Source organism: Harpia harpyja, chromosome 2 (genome assembly GCF_026419915.1).
Source record: "Harpia harpyja isolate bHarHar1 chromosome 2, bHarHar1 primary haplotype, whole genome shotgun sequence".
NCBI classification, from domain to species: domain Eukaryota; kingdom Metazoa; phylum Chordata; class Aves; order Accipitriformes; family Accipitridae; genus Harpia; species Harpia harpyja.
Window position 1 is genome coordinate 43,383,073 of NC_068941.1, and position 25,207 is coordinate 43,408,279.

At 44.1% G+C, this 25,207-nt stretch overlaps 1 long non-coding RNA gene across 1 annotated transcript in view; it reads left to right on the plus strand.

Annotated features, from left to right (window-relative positions):
* The first annotated feature begins 298 nt into the window (after positions 1–298).
* LOC128137403 (uncharacterized) overlaps positions 299–25,207 on the plus strand; it is a 33,773-nt gene continuing 8,864 nt past the window's right edge. Inside the window, exons 1-2 of the long non-coding RNA XR_008233687.1 lie at positions 299–403; positions 513–668. This is a non-coding gene — a long non-coding RNA (uncharacterized LOC128137403). The remainder of the gene's footprint in view (positions 404–512; positions 669–25,207) is intronic.

Here is a 25,207-nt window from a genome sequence, read left to right on the forward strand (position 1 = left end):
AGTCTCTATTAGGCTAGAAGCAGATAAAAATAATTTGCTTACATAAGGGCATGCCAGATCTCACCCAGCAAAGTGCTCCATTTTAAGCGCATAAGTATCAAGACAATGGGTCTCCATATGTGCCTGACTCTTTTGCTTGCCTGGGAAAGAAATATTCTTGGTGAAAAGTGCCTTTATGTCCCTAGCTGGCTTTTTTTCAACCCTGACCCCCCTGCCCAGGACTTTTGCCTGTGCTTCCTGCTGTCAAGCTATCTTTAATGCAAACTTTGGGTTTTTCCATGGGACAGATTGTTTCCTCTCCACCGAGAATGAGAGGCAGCGCTGAGCAGAGCACTGCTCCTTCCTCCAGCCTCATCTCTAGCTTGGCTGGGGGGCACCTTGGACCCTCCACCTCATGATTCGGGTGAGAACAGATACACTTGCAAATAGGAAGGACTGCGCTCCGAAAATGTGTGTACTGAATAGGTATGTACTCGCAGGAAATCTCATCCCTTCTCTCACTGTTTCTTCAGCAAGGTCTAGGTGGAGTTATAAAGACGTGACTGATCATGCATTGCATTTCCTAACCACAGAGCCTGCAGCTTCCCAACCAGGACGGCGTGAAGGGAATGGGAAGTCTCCGCCACCACACCGCGCAGGGCACACCACTGTGATAGTGCACCAAGGAGGTACGTCTGGCCACTCTGTCCGCAGCAAACACCATGTTGCTGTTAATTAACCTAATGTAAGTTGGATGGAGCTCATCCAGAATCATATTGCAAGGGCAGGGCCGCAAATTCAAAATACTTCCATTTTCAGTTGTTTTGCTGTAAAAAGGCGTAAGAAACCACCAGTGAACGTGCTTGAGTCGAGTCTTTTTGTAACCAGTGGTACTAAATCATAAAATAGCTCGTGAAACTGATCTCTGAGAACACTGTGTTCCATTAGAAAAATCTGAAATATGTTCCTTGTACTCATGAATTACACCAAAGTTATTTAGCTTAGAAATGCTTTGCACAAATTAGCACTGATTATAAGACTGAAGAGAATCAGGACTGAAAGATATGGCAGGGAAAGCAAAAAGCATATGGTGAAAAACAATCCCCTGGGTATTTCAGACAGTTTCTAAAGAAAAGAAAAAAGGTATTAATGACTTAAAGAATCTTAGCATATTAGGAAGAACTAATTTAATTTTCTAATAGTGCAACCTTTTGTGAGACGATCCATTAGCTAATTGAATGCATTTAATTTATTTGGTTCCAACTTGTGTGACTTTGTTTTCCTCTCCACCTTCCTATGGTGAAAAGCAAATAAAACATTCCCCAACAGCAGATTGCTGCTGCTTTGTTCACCAGTCAATTTAAACTAGGATTACTTTCCAAGCGCTTAATAAGGTGCATGTTTTATGAATGCTTTACAAAAATGACAAAGCTGCAACGCTGCCTGGCGGTGCTGGCTGCCTTCCAGCGATGGACTGAAGACGCCATGGGATCACAGATTTTGTGGAAGTGATTTTTATATTGTAGCTTGTCACCAGGCTACAAGAGTCTCAACAACACAGTACTGTAATAACCAAAATAAGCAGTAAGTTGATAATGACTTCCTACTCCCGGCACACTGGGAAGCATACCCATGCCGTAGTTTAGAGAGCGATTATAGCTCTTGAAGACCAGCTGGCCCATCTGTTCCTGGTACTGCTGCTACTACCAGCAATGTGGAGTTGAGCTTGGAGGAGGTGCTCAGGTTTTTCATGGGTCTATCTGTCGCACCCAGTTGAGCCCCCGGCAGCTGTGGCAGCACTGCTGCTGCTCCCGGTTGCACAAGCAGGCGAGGGGAAAAAAAGAAACCGCTTCATATGCTTTGGGAGCTCCTTGTGCTACGGGGCACTGCGCAGGGAAGCAGTGTCCTGAGGGCAGCAGCTCCCGTTTGCAGCGTACGGAGGTGAGAGCAAAGGGGAGGGAGGAAGAGGCTGAGCAGACCTGTGTCTGTGTGTCTGTCTGCACGGCCTTGCTCTCCTGCAGCACATCTGAGGCAATGCAGAGATGCGGTTACGTCTGCTGAGCAAGGGCAGGACATGTTTCCACAGTCCTGGGAGCAGGTGGGCATGTTTGGAGACCCGCTGTGACTGTGAATGCACTTCAGTCATCACCTGCTGCTTCCCAGGTGACTTCTAGGGAATTTAGGCATTTCCCATTTTCCAGTGGAGGTCATTGCCTTGCTGTCATTAACATACTGTATTTCCCAGTGGCTATTCTTGAGGGAAGGAGAGGAGGTACAATAAAACTCCTTGGGCGGTCCTTTTCTGTAAATGCTCTTAGTCCTTTTCACTGCTCGGTGTTTTACCTAGGTCTCCGTTATGCATGCCTCAGCAGTCAAAGCTCCTGGTCATAGTGAACTTCTTAAAGCCTTATATATTGCTGGCATGGTGTAAGTTCTTTTCACATGCATGGTTTTGCTGGAAGAGCTCTGCCAGTCTCATAAGGGCTTTTTCTATTGTCACTCTCATTTCTGTAACACATTCCTAGCTGAAGATGATTATTGCTAATTATTGCTTTACAAACCTGAGATTTCTTTCAAGATGAATTAATCAAAGTAACTGGAAAAATTAATTCTCACTAAAAACTAAATGGGGTTCTGTGAAACAGGGCGCTCTCTTCAAAGGGGATTAGATATTCCCTAGAGAGCTCTTCCAGCTGCTTGAAATGTATTGTAGTTTAGCTCTGGCATACTTCTATTGATTTATGACAAAATATCAGCTAAATACTCTATTCTCAATGGTTTTCTGCAGCAGTGGGTGCCAGCGGTAGGCTTTCGTTAGATCTGTTGAGCTTCAAAGTCAAGCAAGCCAATAATTTGCCTATTCCAGGAGTTCTCAGGGAACATCCTCATAGGGCACTGATTAGAGCAAATTTTAAAAAAATTAGTAAGTGGTTACGATGGACTTTGGTACCTATGTGTTGCTTTATCTTCAGCAGCCTGTCGAATCGGTCCTCTCTGTCAAAGAGAAACAGAAACAAAACATGGTACAATGTTAACCTTAAGGCATACATGCCACTCTCAAATAGTACTGGGAAGGAAGACTAGGTCTGTTTCCACCTGGAAGATTTAGGTGGAGACATGGCAATGAAACTAGAGAATGTGAAAAATAACAATTGCTGCTTGCTTCCACACTGTGCAAGGGTTGCAGAGACAGTGGGCTTGGCAGCAGTTTGACTCCTTTAAAATTTTGAAAAGAATTATCTAAATAGGTAATAAAGCATCACACAGAGAAATGCCTTCCTGCAGATTTTTTTAAGCAGAGGAAGAGTTGTTGGAAAGGTAGGGGATTATCTAAAAAGTATCCAAAGGTCACAAATGGAAAAGAGAAGAGTCCATGACAGATTGTACCTCTGAGATCACGGGACACAAATGCAGCCAGGATAGCAAATATTGCTATAAGTCAAGGTTCAATCCTCAGTAATAAGCTCTTTTTTAAACTTAACTTGCTTGAGTGAGATAACCACATGTATTACATTTGTCTTGGGGAGAGAAGCAACAGTACAGCGTATGTGTTTGTCAGCAACACCTACACCCCGAGTAGTCTTTATCTGAATTCCTGTCATGGTTATCTGCAGGCAGGACTTAGACCATATGTTGGGAAAAGAATTGGTACAAATAGCTGAATCAGAGCTCCTCTGAAGCTCAACAAAACAGGGTGGCTTAATTGTCCCTCCTGACTTCTCCGCTTCTTCATCTTATTTGCTTGGAGTAACTGTTCAGGTCCTGTGCAATCGAACAGCAAAAGTGTCAGATGTAGATTAAGCGGTGACAATTGCTTAGGCAATTTCTTTTTCCTTAGCCCGCAGAATTCAAGTAGTGTTGTAGTTCATGATTTGCCCAAGCTGTTCTTAGACCAGTAGCCAGACAAGGCTTCGAACTGGCCCATGTCCTCCAGTTTATCTCCCTACTCACAGCTGTCCTTCCCCTCATCCTTGCTATCCTGTTCTCCTCTTTCTCTTTGTTTCTCTTAGGACTGTACTGAAACAATTGTGTCTGTCTGGTGGCATCCTTCAACTGCTGAAAAATTTACACATGCACTTGAAAAAATAAAAATCCCCGTTCCAAACCAAATGCTGAAAAAAAATCCCATTTTCCATGTGAACCAGCGCCGCAGTTGTAGTACTAGCGAGTCTGAGCATTGCGGAGCAACTGCTCCAAGGGAAAACTGGATCTCCCTCGTGCGGGTGTCATAGCCCAGTTAGAGACATTACGAGGAGGCAGCTGGGTAGGCACTGGTGCATGGATTCGGGCACACAGACTTATCCCCTTTGCTTAGATGGAGAGGGACTTGCCAGCACTCTTGTGGCTGTCACAGCAACCCACAGCACAGAAGGGGACACGGACCCTCCTTCCTGCCCCTGGTGCTGCAGGCTGGGCCAGGGATCTCCCCCCACAGCAGCCCCCCGAGCCGTCTCGGCTGACATCCCTGGGGACAGCAAGGCAGCCTGCGTGGGGACATCCATCACAGCAGTCACTAGGAGTTACATTTTTTGGGGGTTGTTTTTTTTTTTCCCTGATAAGGCATGTTGAAAGATAAGGTGAGCATAGAGCAGCTCTGTTTCTCAGAGATGTCAGAGGAGATAAACTGTAGTTTTTCTGTGGTTTTCTCTGGCAGACGTGAGCAATTCAGTGTGCAAACTCTAGTAAAAGGAGCGGCAGCAAATTATTCTTAAAAACTTGAATTGGGTTTGACTCCACTGTACCATTTGCACAAAAAGGAGGGGATTCCTGCTTTGGGGAGGTTTAAGCTCCCAGGTTGCTTTTGCCTACTACAGCTTGAGAAAGAGAGCTCCACTGAGCGTATCTATCCCCTCTGTACCAGCTGTGTGTGTTCAGGCTCAAGTTCACAGAGTCAAGTGCCTCAAATCAGTTGAATCCATATTGCCTTCAGGGTCAAAAGCACAAGTCCCTGACACCACCTACCCCGCACTTGCTTTTCCTTGTCTGGACAGGCAGCCTGGCTATTTCTAGAATGTGCAAGCAACGTCAAGGACTGGGGGATTTGGGCCAAGCATGAGGTCAAAGCCGACACGACAGAGCAATTAGATAATCAGCTTCTGAAATCAGTGGCTATTAAGCATAGGCAGCCCAGACATCATGGTGATTGGCACGTAGCAGCGTTGATGCTGAGGATCTATTAGCTGAACCAGCAGCTCCTTGCTCCAAATACAGACGGTATCTGGGGAGAGCTGATGATCTGCCTTCAGTCCCTCTCCCCCTGCCATGGCCATTAGGGGTGGCAGGGCAGGTGGAGTTGTCCTCTGGGTTGGATTTGGCCCATGGGTCACAGTGCAAAGCTTTCTGTGATAGAAGAGGGCTTATCACCACAGAAGCATTTAGATTGTCATCATTTGATAAAAGCTTAATCAAATTGGTATTTTAAGGAGTTTTGTTTTTATGGCCCCAGCTGTCATGGAAACAAGCACAATTAAGAAAGAATAAACCAGAGTAAAAGTCAGAAAAGAGAGGCAAAAGTACCGTTTTGATGAGTAACTTGGGGGATGTTGCTCCTTGGGTCTAGCGTGGGGTTCGTCAGGAGTAAGGCTGGGGAAGTCAACTGCAATTAACACAGCAAACCAAACTCCACACACATTGCTGACCAGCAAAAGTGTCCCACGCTGAGCGGCCTGGTCAGGCTTAAATATGCTCAGTCCAGAGGTACGAACTTTGTGTTGAAGTCCCTTCTCGTGTTAAAATGAAGTATGACTTTTGCTATCATATATAATTTTCCTTGCTCTTAGTAAGCGCTTATGCAGACCTATGAATGTGCATGGCACTTCACCGATCAGAGAAATTGCTTCCCTGCAGCAATTGCTCAATGGGGGGTGAGGGCAAGGACTTCTTGTGGTAAGATTGCATAGCACGAAAGGCAGCTACCTTCAGCGGTGGAAGTGCATAGCCCTTCTGCACTGTGTTGATTTTCACTCTCTAGCTATTACGAAATAGGGTTGGGTGGTTATTTTTGTAATTATTTTATTTACTGGAAAGCAGCTAATGATATTTATGAATTTGAGCTCATTTTTGCAAAACTATCTACTGGGAAAAAAAATGTTGTAAAAACAGTTTTGAAATGTCTTTTATTTTTTTTTCTATTTTGAAGGAAAAATAAGTGGGTTTGGTTTTCCAGTCCTAGACAAATATTTCTGGTTTGGTTTACTCAAAATATTTTCTCTCCTGTGTTTTCAAGTTCATTGGCCAAATACAAGTAACAGGTTCTTTCATCCTTTTCCGTGGAAACAAAGAGAGTGTCTGTTCTGTCTGTCTGTCATTTTAACTAAGGAATTTCCTTTGCATTTATTCAAGCTGATTGTTGTCTTTCTTCTGTCTGAAGGGTTACTGTATTCTTTATCATGAAAAATTCACTGTACTACAGAATAATATTTATGTCTCTACAAATACATTATGTAAAACATCATCTAGAGAAATAATTCTCAAGAAACCAAAAGCTTTTGTCTGTAAAGAGAGAGCGTTCGTTTGGTGCAATCAAGGAGACATAAATAAGGGTTGTGAAGTGTCATCTCTATGGTGACAGCATTAAGGCCCTTGTTCAGCATGCAGTGTGCTTTCACTTTCAGAAATTTGGGGGTTTTAACACTGGCAGAAGCACCGAGAGTTAAGAATTACCACTTCATACAATATGTTTGAAAGCATTATTCTAATAAGTCTGGGCGTCTTATGCTCGGTTAGAATATCTCAACAGTGAGTCTATGGTGTAAAGGAGAGTAAATATAAGCACTGTATTTTAGCTTAAAATTTGTAAAGATCATATGATAAATAATGAGCGAAAAGCTTTATTTTTCTAATAAATTGTTCTAAAAGCTATTTATTTTAACTTCACTAAGCTGCTTAAATTGTTTTTATTTTAATCTGTGTTGAGAGCAATATCTGCAGATCAGAAATGAGAGTAGTGAAATTATTTGTTGATGCTTAGATACTTAAGAGAGATACCATGTCTACTATTGATTTTACATGAAGAAAGTGGTTCAGATCCATTTTAGTACTAGAAAAAGCCCACTTAGAAATACAAAGCAGACCATAAAATCTATAGACCATAAAAAAGAAACCCTATTGAATACTGAGAGTTCATTCTATATTGGAGAGTTCATTTATGAATAGATAGCCAATAATGGAAAAAAACCCTGTTGTATTATGCTAAATTTAACAGCCTTTTGCTACACAGGGGACCAGGGGGCAAGGCAGGAGGACCTCTGGTCACCTATGCAGAGCTCAGCTTTTGCTGGCCTTTCTCATGGTGGAGCTGCAGAATGTGTCAGGCTGTGATAGCACATTTCATGCAGCAGCTTCTTCTGTAATTGAGAGAGACCCAACATCCCCTTTCTCTACTACTAATATCCGGACTGTGTGTTGGCACACGGCAGTGCCCCTGGGATGTACGTACTCACATCGGACAAGCCTTTCCTAAATGACTACTGCTTCCTAAGAACACACAGCTCTGCGCAACCGTACCAAAGCCCCGCTTAGTACTGCGCATTGGTGCTTCTTTGTTAAGAAGGAAGAGAATTCTGGTGCACGTTGTTAAATTCAGAAAAGCAATATCACAAACCTAATGTGTAGGTATAACACACCCCCCCCCATACATGGAGGTTATGCATATGTGTAATATATATGCACACCCTTATTTGTGTTTCCACAAGTTCGGACTCACACCAGATTTGTTTCAGCAGGAAATGTTTTTTGAGTAACGGCAGGAGATGTTAGTCAGTACAACAGTTCTTTCCAGGACCATAGGTCTATTCATACTTTGCAGACAAATGATCAATGAAGGTTCAGAGTTTGACCTCGAAAGGTGGTGTCCAGCAGAAATGCAAAAAGGGTGTCCTCAGGGATCAGATGAGGCTTGCAGAGAGTCTGAATGCTGCTGACTTTTATCTCCCTGCATCACGTTAAGTCACAAAGGATCAGCCCCCAGAAACTAAAGATGTATCAGTTTTGTACCAGATATCAGTTCCTTTCAGATAGATCTGATACACTCAGGCTTCTTATTTTCAACGGCTGGTTAACTCAGACAAGTAGCTCCATCCACTTACTACACTTCCCCCTGCAGCTATTTTCATACTGTGCTACTGAATATATTCTTTTGCTTGTGAATAACTGTGAGTAGGGGAAAACAAACTGGGAGAGTTCCTTCTCTTCCTCTTCTCTGCATCCAGGTGGGTGGATCAAATAGGAAAATCTATTCCTCTGTCTTGCTTTTCTCCCCCGCTGGGGAGGGGGAGGATAGTCTGTTGTGTGTTTGGGAAGAGAACACCAGATCCCCATGAGGACCAAAAAGGGCAGCTATTCAGAGCTGATAACCCCACGGCTGGTCTCTTCTACTTGAGGAGACTCCTAGTCAGCTACAGATTCAAGGTAGCCCTACAACTTTTCTTCAGAGGTCCTCAAGAAGCACAAAAGACACCTTAAGCTCAGAAGCTGGTTTCATATGAGCAGATATTAAGTCAAGGCAAATATTATAACTGCAGAAAATTCAGACCGATAACCAGACTCTGAAAGGTCTGTACACACACCTAACCCTGCTCACTCTGTCCGTGGGGCATGGGTCCTCTCTTCCAAGTTCACTCCTGCTCTAATAACCTTTCACCGGCTTCCTGGGTTACAGCAAATGCTACACTCTGTCCTTTGGCTCCCCAAAATTATTTTTCTTTCCTTCACTTCGGGAGCCTGTGCATCTGCTATTCCCAGCAGTTTTCTAATCCCAATGATACCACAGCTTTCCAGTTCCCAAGATTTCACATTTCTACTTGCTTTTTCTAGCTGTCTTGCTCTGTCCTTGGGAAGCTTCCTCCCTGCCAAGCAGGCTTGTTTGCTCCCAGGAGGGACCAATTTCCCTTCCCCTCACTTTGTCCACTTAATGAGTTATGTCTATTTTCAACATGGTGTATAACAGACAAAACCCATGAATAACTTACATACTTTCTCTATTTTTGGTGTTTTAAGAAGGGTATACTTGGAGGAATACACAGCGTCCAATGTAGACACACTGCAGCACATTGTAAGAGCACCTTAACTACCGAAAAAGCTTGTTTTAGGAAAGAAATATTGTAGTATTTTTTCATACAGCCCTAAAAAATCAAACCCTAGCCTATTTTGGGCTTCTAAAACTACTACGCAATAAACATAGCAATGTTAAATATACCCATATCATTATGTGTGAATTTGCATGTGTATATGTAAGAAAAAAGTGATGTATATCATTTCTACATATATAAATATAAATTGTTTCAGGAACCAAGCTGTAGGAGTTTTTATTATAACTTAATGCAAATACGAATTCAGCTGCAACTAGATGTGTAAGAGGTTCAAAATGAGGACCTAGAACAAGTAGAAAGAGGAACAAATTCAGGTGTCTGAAGCTTGTTATCTACTTCTGTACCCCATGCCCTGCATGAGACTGAGTAACATGCAGGTTTGCACCGTTATTGGGGATAAGCATCTGCGAGCACACAAACCCAGTGGGATTCTGGTCATACAGAGGTTGCAAACTTGATGCTTTGGGTCTCCGCAGCATTTGGGAATTGGCCGGGTGGGATGACTTGGTGGCTCATGTTGCATTAGACCTTGCTCCCTCAAACAGCTCCTCCCACATCTCTGTCTACTCTAGTCATGTAGGAAAATCCAGCCCACAGCCACTCAGCCCTTAAAAGCAGCTGTTGTATTATGTTAAGTAGGATCTTTTAGTCAGGTTATTTTTCAGGCAGCTTCATCCACCTGGGAGCCTGACTTTGGGCAAACTTTTACAAAAATATTTCTTCAAGCTTCTGTAAGCCTGGGCTGATGTTTTTTGCTCAGCACAGTTTTTATCTATTAGCTGTATTCTCTCTTGTTCCTTCCTTACTCCATGATTAATCTCGGCCCTAATGATAATTCAGAATGAAACTGCAAAGCAGAGCACAACTTTCTTCCGCCTTCTGCAACTCAGATAATTTCATATACGAAGTCTTCCTCATCTGAATCTGTGCTCCACTCCCACTCTGGAGATGTTTCCCGGTGAAATGCCTGAGCTCCCTCACACCCCACGCAATTTCGCTGGGGTAGTGAGGTCTGTGAGGTGATATGTGTGAAGGATGGGGGGGGCTGGCACCACAAGTAGTTAGCATTGCTGGTACCCTTTATTGCTGGAGATGTCTCTCCTGTGTAGGGAGTATGTTCAGGCTTCCTTGTTCTGTGATCACGTATAGCATCTGGGCCTTATAGACAGAAAAGGCAGAGAAACTCATTATTTAAATTATTTTTGCTACTAACCTATTTCAGTACACTTTATTTCCTTTTATCTTACTTATAATGCAACAATTTTATATAGCTGTTCCACTTTGCAAGAACATTGTACTTGTTATACCTTTTGTTAGAGAGTGTCTCCTGGAGTGGGGGTCACGTATGGCTTTTTTTACAGAAACATTCCTTTTTTCTGCTCTGAAAATCTGGCTATTGAAAAAGCAGCATGACATGAAACAAAATTAGCCTCCTTCTTCTGGTAAAAAGCAACTTTTTGTTATTTTTGATTGGGTGCCTACCTGTTAAAATGGTGCTTTCATTTTTATTTATATAAACACGTTCAGGAAATGAATATGTATTAGCCACAGATATGAACTTAGAGTGGCTTTGGTTTACTAAATTAAGTCAATATAGGTATTCTAATCCAGAATTAAAGTGGCTTTAATTCATTTTAATTTATTTCAATGTCAAGCTGAAATATCATGTAATGCCAAGTCCCTTTAAGTAACAAAGCCCAGTGATTTTCAGAGACTTTTCAGGTCACTCAGGATGTGTCTACCAGAATTTTAGTGCAGAATTATGAAAGGGTCTGAATTTATGGAATGAGATGCTGTTCCAGCTGATCAAGTGCACATCTAGAAGGCACAGTACAAGAAGAGCGAAGCGAAGCCATACTCCCCGTTGCTGGTCCACTGAGCCTTCAGGTGGGACGTCTGGCTGGAAAGCCTTACAGGCCCCACCCAGCCAGAGTACCTGAGTTTTCTTTGGTTGCAATGCAAGGTGCTGGAGGGTGGAGACTAAGGCAGAGAGCTAACCTCAGCATTTCACTTACGCTGAGGCTCACCAGTAGCCTCCGCACCACTGTTTCACAGCCAGTAAAACACAGGCAATGGTGCTCTCTGCAAGGAGCCCTGTGCTGTTATGGTCTGTATGGACTATAAATATAAACAAGTATATCAAGTCTTTAGAAAACTGCTTTAGCAACACAGATATAGCTAGAAATTTAACCTGAGGGCTTGTGATTGCAAGCTGTGTCTCTCACCCGTGCAGACAGGGCAAGAGTGTTATGGGAACTCATAAATCACCAAAGTCTCTGTAGCGTCAATTTACAGTCTGAGATTAGTATTGATATTTTTACTGCCAAATGTGAGGGTTGTTAGAGCTTGACAGCATATGAAGGCAGACTCTGCCTTAATGGTTATTACAAAGCACTTGGATAATAGCTTCAAAAAAGATACCCCAAATTTAGTATGACTGAGTTTCTAAGATCACTATTGCCTGAGAGGGACAGTCTTGTTACCATTTCCATTGTCACCTCTATAACAGGGACTTTATAACGATTCAGCCATCGAATATCATTTAGCTAGACAAACCCCACACAGGTGTCCAGCTGAGGAGGGTATATCTATCATCCATGTTTGCGAAAAAATGTAAAGCTCTAGAAATATTTCATCATTATAGTGGAAGACAGGTCTTTCTTTGGGCATCAGCCAGAGTTCCTTCTGCACCAGGCTCAGCCCTAAAGCTTTGTCACACAGAGAGATTATAAAGCGTAGTGTGGGTTCAGGCCTCTGGAAAAGCCACAAGCCATGTTTTTAGTTAAAAGGAGAAACCATTAGAAGCGTGCTGACAAAGTCTCCTACTGGAGCAGCAGCTGATGATGCCAGACGACTTCATTGCTGGTATAGATTTAAACCAATTTCCTGCTGGTCTACTGATATTTATGCTATTGCTTTAGCTAATAGAGCTGTATTGATCCAGGCTGAGGATGAAAAGAAAAATCATCCTCCAAACTATCATAGTTACAGAAAATAAAAACAAAACCAGGAGGGTGTTTTCACATGGAGCAGATCTTGAAAATGGGTGAAGCAAAACAGGAACAGAAAGGAACTCTTTTTGTGAAACACTTGGGGAGTTATTCCAGAATAGTTTCTATAATTAAATGTTAATCCAACTGAACTTTCAATGTAGATAATACTTGACTCCTACTCCTAGGCAAGGGATTCATTTCCAAACCATATGTCTTCTCAGGATCCATATTAACTGAAAATAGATCACTATGTGCAGAGACAATTGAAACAAAGATCACTCCAGTTCAAAGTCAGGTTAGCCTCTCCGTAAAGGCTGATGGTTTTGTTTTGACTGTATTGCATTAACAGGGAAGGGCACCTTTTAAAACCAGATTCAGTCCTATTCAGCATGGGGCTAAATTTTAAGTGTGGGTAGTCCATGCAATGCTTCCTTGAACACCGTATCCATATTTCCAGCATCCTGTAATCAGCAGCTGAGCTCGGAGGAGTACGTACTAACTGACCCCACTTCTCTGAGTTAATAGCTGATGCACAGTGTTGTTCCAAGGCCTCTGCATGACAGGGTCCTGCTAATTTATAACATTTTTCACTGTTAATTAAAGGTGATGGGGAAATTTTCCCAAGATTGTTTCACTAATCCAGTTTACAGCACAGCCCCAAAACAGTCGCATCAGCACAAGTGCAGAGGCAGTGGACTGTGCCATAGGTGCAAAAATAAAAAGCAGGAACCTCTTAAATCAACTTCGCTGCCAGAGAAAACACAGCTTGAAACTATGTCCTGAATTTTCCATCGGGTTTATTATTTTTCAACTCCATAGTTTGGACTCTCATGTAACTGTACATTCCCCTTTCCAGAGAAGAATCTTCACTAGTTGTGTGTGTTATTGTTCTGTCTGGGCTTCAGAAGAAACAATGTATTTGAATAATTGGTAGAAATTGAATTGTAATTTAAAAGAAAGTCAGGTGGTCTCTCAATGCTTCCTACTGTGTGAGTAAGGAATGCCTTCACATTGGTCATACAGAAAGCAAAGTTTAGACTTTTGTTCTCCCTTGTAGAATAAGGGAAAGGGTAAACAAAGAAAATCAATTATAAATGTTCTATTAATAATGATGAAGATGGAATATATCTGTCACTGGGAAAAACCCTGGCTTGATTCCCAAGGGACTGCCTCTCAACAGTTTTGGCTTAGCAGAGGCGTTTGAGCAGGCTATTCTTGGTCAGATAAAGAGAGGCGCTGCTGGCAGCACACACTCTGTGGAGACTTGAAATCTCTGCAGTATGCTCCCTAGCTTGGTCCAGATGCACCGATTCTCTAGGCACAGTGAAAGACATATTTATTTGATCAAGGTTTCGGAGAAAGCTGTGGGTATATTCCCAGAATGATGAAAGGGGGAAGAGATGATGGTAAGAATGACAATTATTTAAATAACACTGAGACTGGTTTTCCTTTTGTTTCACTGTTACTGCTGAAATATTAATTATAAGCTAGGGCTTTAAATTTTATTTATACTAATGTAAATAAACAATCATATGAATCCTAGCAGTCTTATTCCCCAGCAAGCACATACGCTGGTAGGGTGTACTTAAAAGCACAGAACCAAATCATTGCTAAATACAGATCCATTGCTTGAATTTACAACACTCTTTAGGGAATTAGTGTCCTCCCACTCCCTCAACAACAACAGAAATAGTTCATCCTACTGGCCAAACAGTAACTTCCAGATGACAATAATTTGACCAACTGAAGCTGGTGGTTAGGATTCCTACTCGTGGTGGATATGGTTAAGCGTATTTTGTGTAAGGTTTCAGAGAATCAAGGCCAAAATTGGCCTTGTGACCCTGTGATGAACATCTTTAACCTGACTTAAACCATATAAACATATAGCAAATAGCAGGAGTTGTGGCTGGTATTGCTCTGATTAACTCTTTCCAAATTAATTCCATGTGTGGACTTTCTTTTTCTGGAGTTCCTGGTTCCAGTTTAACTAGAACATCCCAATTGCTTTCCAGTATAAAATGGCCACAGCTGGCGTTATCTAGGAATAGCTAATTCATGATGGCTTAATGAAAAGCATAAGCAGGCCCGAGACGTGTGTTTACAATAGAACCTATTAATTTCCACATCAGCTGAAGGTACTCTGTGATTTTCAGGAGGAGTCAGCCGCTCAGAAAACAGAGCCCCAGGGCCAGTGATTCTAAATCAGTGATAAGAGGGCTTTCTTTTCTGTTTTAAAACTGATAAGTCAAGCCAGACCGAGTGCTAAATATTAATTTGTGAACGAGAAATGGAGAAATAACGAAAAGCTTAAGCTCTTACAGACTGTAATTTCAAACATTACTCCAAATGCAAATATGTCTCTCTGGCTTATTTTACTTCCATTATTTTCTTCAAAAGATGGAGGCAGAGTTTCAGCATCATGAACTGCGTTCCATCTGTCATCCATTAAATATATCTCCTCTTGAATAGCACCACATGGCAGTCAGTAAACAGAGGTAACCACTCGTCAGGGACAGCATAGGTATCAACAGTTCCTGCATCTCACTGCTGGTTTTTTGCCTTTTTTTCTGCCTGTCTTTAGAGAAAAAGATTTCTCAGATATCTCCTGGATATACCCATGCAAACAGCAATCACCACATTCACCTCCTTGGTGTAGGAATCCACCCTGAGAACTACCTTGAGATCACCATCTAATATGAGCCACCAGCGCTGGGTGGGATGCCACGTGCCATTTCTTTGCAGCACCACCAGCTTCAGCCCCTCTGCCTGCCTACCTGGCGCTGCCCATGGCACCAGAACAACTGCTTCTCAACTACATGGTAAAATGTTTGCGTTTTTTTCCTGTTTATTTTTAACACAGATTAGTTCACTGATCTCATTTTCCACATGGCCCTGGGGGGGGGGGGCTTGGGGAGAAACAGTTGTGCCAAAACAGTGCAAGATAGGAACAAGTGGCTGAAGGTCAGAACTGCTGAGCCACCATCGTCCCAAGGAGGAGGAGGACTGCACCCGGAGCGGTGCTCCCACCTCAGCATGCACACAGATGTAAATGCCTTTGGGTCCCTAGGGGGACTGCGTGCAAACCAGGGGCTACAGCACTCAGCAGATGAAGGCTGGTGCAGAAGGATGGTCGAAGTCTTTCAATCTAACCCTCCTGGAGGCTCTGAAATCACAAATAGCCCATCAGTAGCGGCACTTGCATAGAGCATGGAAGTTCAGACTTTTGTATAGTCATGGTTCTTCTTTAGCACTTGCCTTCTTTACATATATGTTATAAAGACAGAGATAATGGGGCCCTTCACACAAGAAGTGTCGTTTCAATACCCCAGTTAGATATCTTCAAAAGGTAAAATGTATCACCTGCCCCACACTTTCAGTAGTATTTAACTCTGCTTTTATTTGCTTAGATTTTTCTCCTAAATTTGATTAAGAGCCTGAGGCTGGAAGAAAGCAGAAGACATAAAAGCAAGCTCTACCCTCCTGTCACCTGCTGACAGTCATTCAGGCAGTTAATCAGGATCCTCTGTGAGAATGACTGAAATGATAGAGTGAAGAAGTCCTGCTTGGTCAGGTTTATCATTCAGTTTATCATCTTTGCTTCCTTGAGAAGATGGTTTCTGAGGCTATATGAGAAGGTCAGACCCCTTTTGACCTTAGGGTTGCCAGCTGGATCAGGAGATCAGTAGAAATTCTAGGACACAGCTGTGGAGGTATGCGAGTGCACTATTTTTTAAAAAATTGGATCATGAAAAGAGTCGTATATTTTCTTGAAATCAGAACCAAGAAGCTTACAGATACTATTATATAAATCAATCCTATTTTATTTTTAAGGAATTATTTAAGGGACTTTTAAAAAAATTAATCTTCTGATCTTTAAAGCACTGGAAATGGAACAGTAATCATAGGCCTATCTGGAATATTAGGAACCTGAAACATAGATGCTTGGCTCTTTATCTTAAGAGTCCTAGAACGCGTATGAATAATATGCTAATTGTGAACCAATCTGCTAACTTGTAAATCTGCAATAACACACTTGCTCCATTACATGCAACAGAACTCTATAAATAATCAGGTGAAATTTACTTTTCCCTTTACAAGATATCAGTGTCACTAATAGCAAGCTGTGCATTCTCGATTAGCGATTATGTTGCTGTGATTAAGTTACTTCTAGTGCTTTAAAAATAACCTTGCCTACTCCTCTTGTCTCAGAATTGCCTGGCAGAAATCATTCACAGGAGCAATGCCTGTGTCACACAATACCATTGCAACGTTATTGGATTAAGGACAGTCAGCAAGAAGAGTCCAAAGCACTTTCCAAGATTAGTTTCTCAGGAAAAGTGCTTTCCCCAGAAAACCTATGCTCCTAAGAGAGTGCAATCCACCATCTACTGAGAGTAATAGCAATCTTACCGTGATATTAGATAAAAAGCAGGGGAGAAAAGCTCTTTGGTAGAAAAACCTCTTAGGACAGCATGTAGCACAGTGGTTGGATCGAAATAGGTTTATCCAACTTGACATTTTTCTGAAACTTGCTCTATTTTTTAATGGTATTAACAATGCTGCAGAAGAGTTGAGTAGGTAAACTGACAGGCTGGTTGTGTCACTGGGTGTTATTTACACAACTTACACCATGCAATTCTACCACTGTGTGCCCCTTCTGACAAGGAGTGGGGATGGTATCGTGTTAGCTCATAGCAAACAGGCAACTCAACATGACCTCCAGGTATTATGCCACTGAATATGTTGGTGCTGCACCTATATCTTGAATATTGTGTGCTGTTCTGGTTCCCCATTCTTACCAATCTCATGAAATGATCTGTTAAAATGAGAAATGGTACTGAAAGTGGTTGATGTGGATGTACTTACCTACCTGTGCCATTCTGTTATTCTCAAGAGCTGAAAACTAGCAGTAATCTGGAATCAAAGACAATGTATTTGACTTCATTTTTTTCAGGAAGTCTAAATAATTTTTTTTTCTCTCTCTCTCAGAAATGACTCAAGAGGCTGTAGTAGAGCGCTGTTAAATAATGACCTTTCTGAAGAAGATGAATACGGAGCCGTTGCAACATTTCATAAGCCAAAACCTAGAATTAAATTGCTAGAAATAGATTTAAGACATCAAAGGAAATTCTTTTTCATGCAGTTCATAGCTAAATTGAATCACCTTTTGCCACAAAAAAGTTGCACGGCAAAAACTGTGAATGAGATTTAAGAGCAATTCTGGCAAGGATATTAGATGATACGAATTCTTAACCTGACCCCAGACTGCAGGTTTTATGTTCCTGTGACTTGTACCCCAACAGCAGAAACTACTGCTGTGGATAGCTTGAAAAGCACATACTCATTATTCAGGGCTACTGGAATACATATACTGTATTGTAACACAACTTATATCATCCAGATATTGTTTCTAGTATCTTGGCAGTTAAGGAAGAAATAGAATGTCGAAGTACAATTTGTACAATTCTTGTTTAATTATTACAAGATACAAGTGCACCGAAATGTATCAGTCTCTAAATCTGTACTATTAAAAAAATCATTATTAGTGTGAATCTATATATAGACCATCACTATAATTTAAAAGCAGGCTCCAAGACAAATTCAGTTTCATTTAATAAAGGTACATATTTTTTTAGTCCATCAGTTTTATTCTTGAGTCTGCTCTTTTATACGGGTGCATTTGAAATTCAAATGGAGCTGTAGTAGGGTGACATCTCTGTAATTGCTATTAACTAGAAACACCAAGAAATCCTTGCTGGTGCTCAGCAGGAGGTTTTCATTCAGCCCCTGGACCAGAACCTCATTCTCTCCTCAGATACTTTTTCTTCAGTATGTGGGTGCGGGGCGCACTTTTTAAGTAATGAATGAGAGCTGCTGAGCAGGGCACAAAAGCTTCCAAATTGAAAAAGTATCCAGTTCATGTTACTATCTCTGGGTGTGCATGCATGTGTGCGCCTGGCACACAATAAATAATCTCTTGTGGTTGAAAAATACCCAGATACTTACTTGGTATGAAAAATGTAAACAATGAAAGTCGGGGTTTTTTTCTATTTAGGCATTGAACTGTCCAATGAAACAAAAACTATTGTGCCATGTAACATACATTTTTTCCCGCTACTTAATCTTGCCTTATCCGTGCTGTTTGTACTTTAGCCACCAATCTATCATGTTAAACAAGGGTTCACCGGACAAACTCCAGCCACGCAGGTGCGCAGTAACACTGCCCTTTCCCTGTCCCTGCGGGACCTGCAGTCCTGCCCCAAGTTGAGGCAGCATCCCTGCTGTGCGAGGGGCTCCCAGACCCCAGCGCCATCACCCACCCGAGAATATCACCCTTGCCCCCACACGGGCTTCCCCCCGCCGAGGCTCTGTGGTGGGAGGAGGAGGGCATGGCGTGGGCTCTACTTGCCTGGGAAGGGTCTAGGCCCTGCTGCTCCTGTGCCCACTGCTGCGGTGGCTGCAGGCTCTTCCCCCCACGCAGGCGCTGAGGACTGATGCTTCGTGACACATCGTCCCCTCGGCTCTGCAAGCGTCCCTGGTGCTGGCCGGGCCCGATCCTCGCCACCGGCAGGGTGGCAGCCCTGGGGGGGGCAGCTCCTGCAGGTGTCCTTGGAGAGCTGGCTCCAAGTGAGGGCCACATCCATTTCCATGGGTGCAATAAGTATGCTGGAGACTGCCCATTGACGAGCAAAATGACTTGTCTTTAGGAAACCAGAGTTGCAGAGACTCTGACTTTTGGGGTTTCAGCTCCTGTTTGCTGCTTTGGGGGGGTCTTTATCCAAAAAGGTGGCTCCTGGGCAGCACTTGTGGCCCTTCAGGGTCCTCCGCTCCGTGAAAGTGATCTAAGTGAGGACATGCAGGTCTTTTTCTAGAGTTACTTTTTCTCTGGTTCGCCCAGTAATTTTGTTAAGAATTTTTGTTTTGGTGCTGGCAAAATATATGGAATAAGAGAGCCCCAGACAAAAAAGTCTGGCTGGCGTGCCTGTCGGAGCTGTCTTGATTTCTGCCAATCCTCCAGCTGCTGGTTCCATCTGTTGTCTCCTGCTTTTTCTTTCACTTGTAAACACCTTAGGGCACGAGCCATTTCTACATGTGCGACTCCAAAGGGACCGGTATGGTGCAATACAAATCCTCAGTGCTTCAGCAATACATACAATATTAAAAATGCTTAGCAAGAGGTTTCCAGTGTATTTCCAACCACATCTGAAATAAACTTCTAATTAACGAATAATCAAGGATAGCGCAGTGTTCGTTAACACTCTAGTTAAGCATACATGGCAGCTCTGATCTGTGTACTGAGGCCTTTTTATTGTTGCTTTAATAGTTTTCTTTTTCCCAACCATCCCTAAAGGGCAGTATCTGAGCATGAGTGTGAGGTGTGACCAGGTGAATGATCTGCTCAGCCTGGTGGTAGAGCTGAAGGAGGCAGTGGAAAGGTTGAGGAGTATCAGGGAGTGTGAGAGGGAGATAGATTGGTGGGCCCACACCCTACCATCCCTGAGGCAGGGGCAGCAGATGGAGGCTCCGCAAGAAGCGGAGGTTCCCCTACCCTCCTGCCACCAGGCAGGAGGGGACCTAAGAGATGGAGGGGAATGGATACAGGTCCCTGCTCGGGGAGGCAGGCGAATCCGCTCCCGGTCTCCCTCACCTTCCCAGTTGCCCCTACTCAACAGGTATGGGGCTCTGGAACTTGAGGACCAGGCCAGTGAAGATCAGGGTGTAGATGAAGCCCTATCTAGGGAGGTGCCTAAGCCCAGTCGGGCATCCCCACGCATTCTCACATCCTCTGAAAAAAGAAAAAGGAGGGTAATTTTTGTAGGCAACTCCCTCTTAAGGGGGACAGAGGGCCCGATATGCAGACCTGACCCATCCCACCGGGAAGTCTGCTGCCTCCCTGGGGCCCGGGTAAAAGACATTACCAGGAAACTCCCTGGTCTGGTTCGGACCTCTGATTATTACCCATTGCTGATTGTGCAGGTTGGCAGTGATGAGATTGCAGAGAGGAATCCAAAGGCAATCAAAAGGGATTTCAGGGCACTGGGATGATTAGTAGAAAGATCGGGAGCACAGGTAGTGTTTTCCTCAATCCCTTCAGTGGCAGGGAAATACACTGAAAGGAACAGGAAAACACACCTGGTCAATACGTGGCTCAGAGGCTGGTGCCATAGGTGGAATTTTGGGTTTTTTGATCATGGGGAGACTTACACAGCACCGGGCTTGCTAGCAGCAGATGGTGTCCAGCTGTCTCAAAAGGGTAAGAGAATCCTTGCTCATGAGATGGCAGGGCTCATAGAGAGGGCTTTAAACTAGGTTCGAAGGGGGCGAGGGATAAAACTAGGTGCACCAGAGATGAGCCTGGGGGCAGCGTGCCGATGTTAGGGGTGGATTCAATGACCCAGCTCAAATGCATCTATACCAACGTACACAGCATGGGCAATAAACAGGAGGAGCTGGAAGCCATTGTGCAGCAGGATAGATATGACTTAGTCGCCATCACGGAAACATGGTGGGATGACTCCCGTGACCGGAGCGCTGCAATGGATGGCTACAAGCTCTTCAGAAGGGACGGGCAAGGTAGAAGAGGTGGTGGGGTGGCTCTCTATGTTAGGGAATGTTTTGACTGTTCAGAGCTACACGATTCTGATGACAAGGTGGAGTGCTTATGGGTGAGGATGAGAGGGAAAGCCAATAAGACAGATATTGTGCTGGGAGTCTGTTATAGACTGCCTGACCAGGTTGAAGAGACGGATGAATCGTTCTACAAGCGGCTGGCAGTAGTCTCAGAATCGTGTGCCCTTGTCCTTGTGGGGGACTTTAACTTTCCAGACATCTGCTGGAAATACAACACAGCAGTGAGTAAACAATCTAGGAGGTTCCTGGAGTGTGTAAAAGATAACTTCTTGACACAGCTGGTGGGTGAGCCAACCAGGGGAGGAGCCTTGCTAGACCTGTTGTTTACGAACAGGGAAGGACTGGTGGGAGGTGTGATGGTTGGAGGCCGTCTTGGGCTTAGTGACCATGAAATGGTAGAATTTTCAATTCTTGGTGAGGCAAAGAAGGTGGTCAGCAAAACCACCACTATGGACTTCCAGAGGGCTAACTTTGGCCTCTTCAAGGCACTGGTTGAGAGAGTCCCTTGGGAGACGGTCCTGAACGGCAAAGGGGTCCAGGAGGGATGGACATTCTTCAAGAAGGAAGTGTTAATGGCTCAGGACCAGGCTATTCCCATGTGCCGCAAGTCGAACCGCCGAGGAAAACGACCGGCCTGGCTGAATGGGGAGCTTTTGCTAGGACTTAAGAAAAAAAGGAGAGTTTATCATCTCTGGAGGAAAGGGCGGGCAACTTGGGAGGAGTACAGGGATCTTGTTAGATCATACAGAGAGAAAATTAGAAAGGCGAAAGCTCAGCTAGAACTAAATCTGGCCACTATCGTAAGGGACAACAAAAAATGTTTTTACAAATATGTTAACAGTAAAAAGAATCCCAAGGAGAATATCTATCCTTTAATGGATACAGAAGGGAACGTAGCAACCCGTGATGAGGAAAAGGCCGAGGTACTTAATGCCGCCTTTGCCTCAGTCTTTAATAGTGAGTCCAGTCATCCTCAGGGTACTCCACCTCATGAGCTGGAAGGTAAGGATGGAGAGCATAACATACCCCCCTTAATCCAGGAGGAATTAGTTAGGGACCTGCTACGCCATCTGGACACTCACAAATCTATGGGACCTGATGGGATCCATCCAAGAGTACTGAGGGAACTGGCAGAGGTCCTTGCCAAGCCACTCTCTATCATCTATCAGCGTTCCTGGTCAACAGGGGAGGTCCCAGAGGACTGGAGGCTTGTCAATGTGACTCCCATTTATAAGAAGGGTCAGAGGGAGGATCCGGGGAACTACAGGCCTGTCAGCCTGACCTCGGTACCGGGAAAGATTATGGAATGGTTTGTTTTGAAAGCACTCACATGGCAAGTCCAGGATAAGAGGGGGATCAGGCCCAGTCAGCATGGGTTTACGAAAGGCAGGTCCTGCTTGACCAACCTGATCTCCTTCTATGACCAGGTGACCCGCCTAGTGGATGAGGGAAAGGCTGTCGATGTTATTTTCCTAGACTTCAGCAAGGCCTTTGACACTGTCTCTCATGGCATACTCCTTGAGAAGCTGGCGTCTCGTGGCCTGGATAAGTGCACTATTCACTGGGTGAAAAACTGGCTGGATGGCCGAGCCCAGAGGGTAGTGGTGAATGGGGTGAAATCCAGCTGGCGGCAGGTCACGAGTGGTGTTCCCCAGGGCTCGGTGTTGTGCCCTGTTCTGTTTAATATCTTTATTGATGATTTGGATGAGGGGATTGAGTGCACCCTCAGCAAGTTTGCAGACGACACCAAGTTGGGAGGCAGGGTCGATCTGCTTGAGGGTAGGAAGGCTCTACAGAGGGATCTGGACAGGCTGGATCGATGGGCTGAGGCCAATTGTATGAAGTTTAACAAAGCCAAGTGCCGGGTCCTGCACTTCGGACACGGCAACCCCATGCAGCGCTACAGGCTTGGGGAAGAGTGGCTGGACAGCTGCCCGGCAGAGAAAGACCTGGGGGTGCTGGTTGACAGCCGGCTGAGTATGAGCCAGCAGTGTGCCCAGGTGGCCAAGAAGGCCAATCGCATCCTAGCCTGTATCAGGAACAGTGTGGCCAGCAGGAACAGGGAGGTGGTTGTTCCCCTGTACTCGGCACTGGTGAGGCCGCACCTCGAGTACTGTGTTCAGTTTTGGGCCCCTCACTACAGGAAAGACATTGAGCTGCTTGAGCGTGTCCAGAGAAGGGCAACAAAGTTGGTGAGGAGCCTTGAGCACAAGTCTTATGAGGAGCGGCTGAAGGATCTGGGGTTGTTCAGTCTAGAAAAGAGGAGGCTGAGGGGAGACCTTATCGTTCTCTACAACTACCTGAAAGGGGGTTGTAGTGAGGTGGGTGTTGGTCTCTTCTGTCAGGTGTCTGGAGATAGGACAAGAGGAAATGGCCTCAAGTTGAGGCAAGGGAGATTTAGGTTAGATATTAGGAAAAATGTTTTTACTGAGAGGGTTGTCAAACATTGGAATGGGCTGCCCAGGGAAGTGGTTGATTCACCATCCCTGGAGGTATTCAAAAAGCGAGTGGACAGGGTACTCCAGGGGATGGTTTAGGGGGCATGGTTAATGGTTGGACTTGATGATCTTGAAGGTCTTTTCCAACCGAAATGATTCTATGATTCGATTGGCGATGCATGTCTGTGCATGCTTGCTAGCAAATGCTGATCTTCTGAATAAGAACTGAGCTGGTGGACACTGGCTCTGAATCATCAAGGGTTACTTGTTCAACAACATTTTGCTCCTGGCTCCTCCTCTTGACCCTCGAGCTGCTCCTCCCAGTGTGACTTGTCTCCGGTCTCTCCTCCTCTTCCCAGTCTAGTCTCCCATTTCTCACTCCTCCTCCCTTTACTTTCCCAATAGCCTCTTCCCCAAGCCTTTCAGCCAGATCGTTTTGTGCTCTGTCAAGCCAGGGCGGGAGCACACCCAGCCTCTGCTGGGCATCTCCAGCCTCCTGCTGTCATCCACAGTGGTCATCCGCGATGGTGGGCTGCGCTACCTTGCAACTGGGAGGCAGTGCCCGCAGACAGGCTCAGAAGATGGCTTTGTCCTCGAGTCCTCATCTCCATGGAAAAGTGCAGCCGTTTAAAATACCAGTGTAGTTGAAGGGGTGTTATACTTACACAAACAATGCTACACTTACTAGGCGTGCTTTTGTTGGTATTGATTTTCATACAGGAAGGGGGATAACATTTGTTTTTCTTGTCTGTCTTTACGCTATGTACACTTCTTCCACAATTGATGGTATGTGTCTAATCATGAAAGTAATAGACCACCCTTCTAACTGGCACTGTTATATTTTGTACAGAAAGAGCCTAATAAGTCATACAAAGGTAAAAGATGGGAAAATATGACTGCTGTGTCATTGGACTACAGATTAAATCATATGACTTCAAAATTTTCAGCAGCAACAAGGACAGTCACGTCATTAAAAATGTTTGCAAAAGTACATCCAGTTTTGAAGCAGCCCTGTGGCAGACATCAGGACTTCCCCAGGCCTTACAAACAAGCTGTCTTGCTGGAGTGGTCTGTTTCTGAGGTGGAGGGAGATATGAGGCAACACTGCAGCTGCAGCACATGTTTTGCTTTTCCTACCTGCTTAGACTCGGTAGCTTGTTTTATTTTAAAACAGAGTTTCTAAATGAACAACTGTGATAGCTGGGTGCAGCAATCTATGAATACTAGAATATATGAACTTGCTGCCAAGGTTTTTGCTGAAAGGGTGGGGGAAAAAACCCTTATGTTTTGCTTACCGGGATTTATTGGTAGCAGTATTAATGATGCTATTTATTTGGTAGCAATGCCATTGTAGGTGGTGCGAAGATCGTAAGCCATGCTAAAGACTTTACCTTTAATATGTGATTTCCATGTTCCCCAAGGTTTGACTCTGAGGATTGTGCTTTGTCTGTTACTACATAGCGTGGTTTTGTTTGTTTTTATTTTTGCTGTGAGAATGAATATGTTTGTTGGTACTTATGGCAGGTCTGAATTTCGTTAAAAAAAGCCCTGGAGGTCTCAGGCAAGTTATTGTTTTATTGGAGTATTTATCAGCTTTGTCTACATTTGAATCACTTCTCTCGAGCACAAGTTAGAGCAGTGAAACAGTGAAATGCATCCAAAATAACAGCCGAATGAACGCTAGTACTAAGTTCACTTTTGCATGCTACAGATATCTAACGCCCCTGTTTCCAGTTGCCAGTCTCTCTGCTGCAGGTTGCCATCCCTGTAGTGACTGACTGAATGCCATGTATCCCCACCCAGGTGAATAGTGTTTGCTTCAGTCCACAGTGTTGCATCTCAGCTTCAGCTGTAAAGATTTTGGGTTAAGATGCCAGGCTCTGGACTGGAACAGCTGAGACGTGGACACATGGTCTTCTGCCATCCCTCCTGCAGAGAGGGGGAGGTCAAGAAATCAAATGCTGGGATTAGTAACATGATATACCACGGTAGGAAAATTCACCAGGGCTCATCTATTGGATCCCAAACACTTCTGAGGGCATACTCAAAGTCTTTTGCTTTGCTGTAGGGTTTGGGG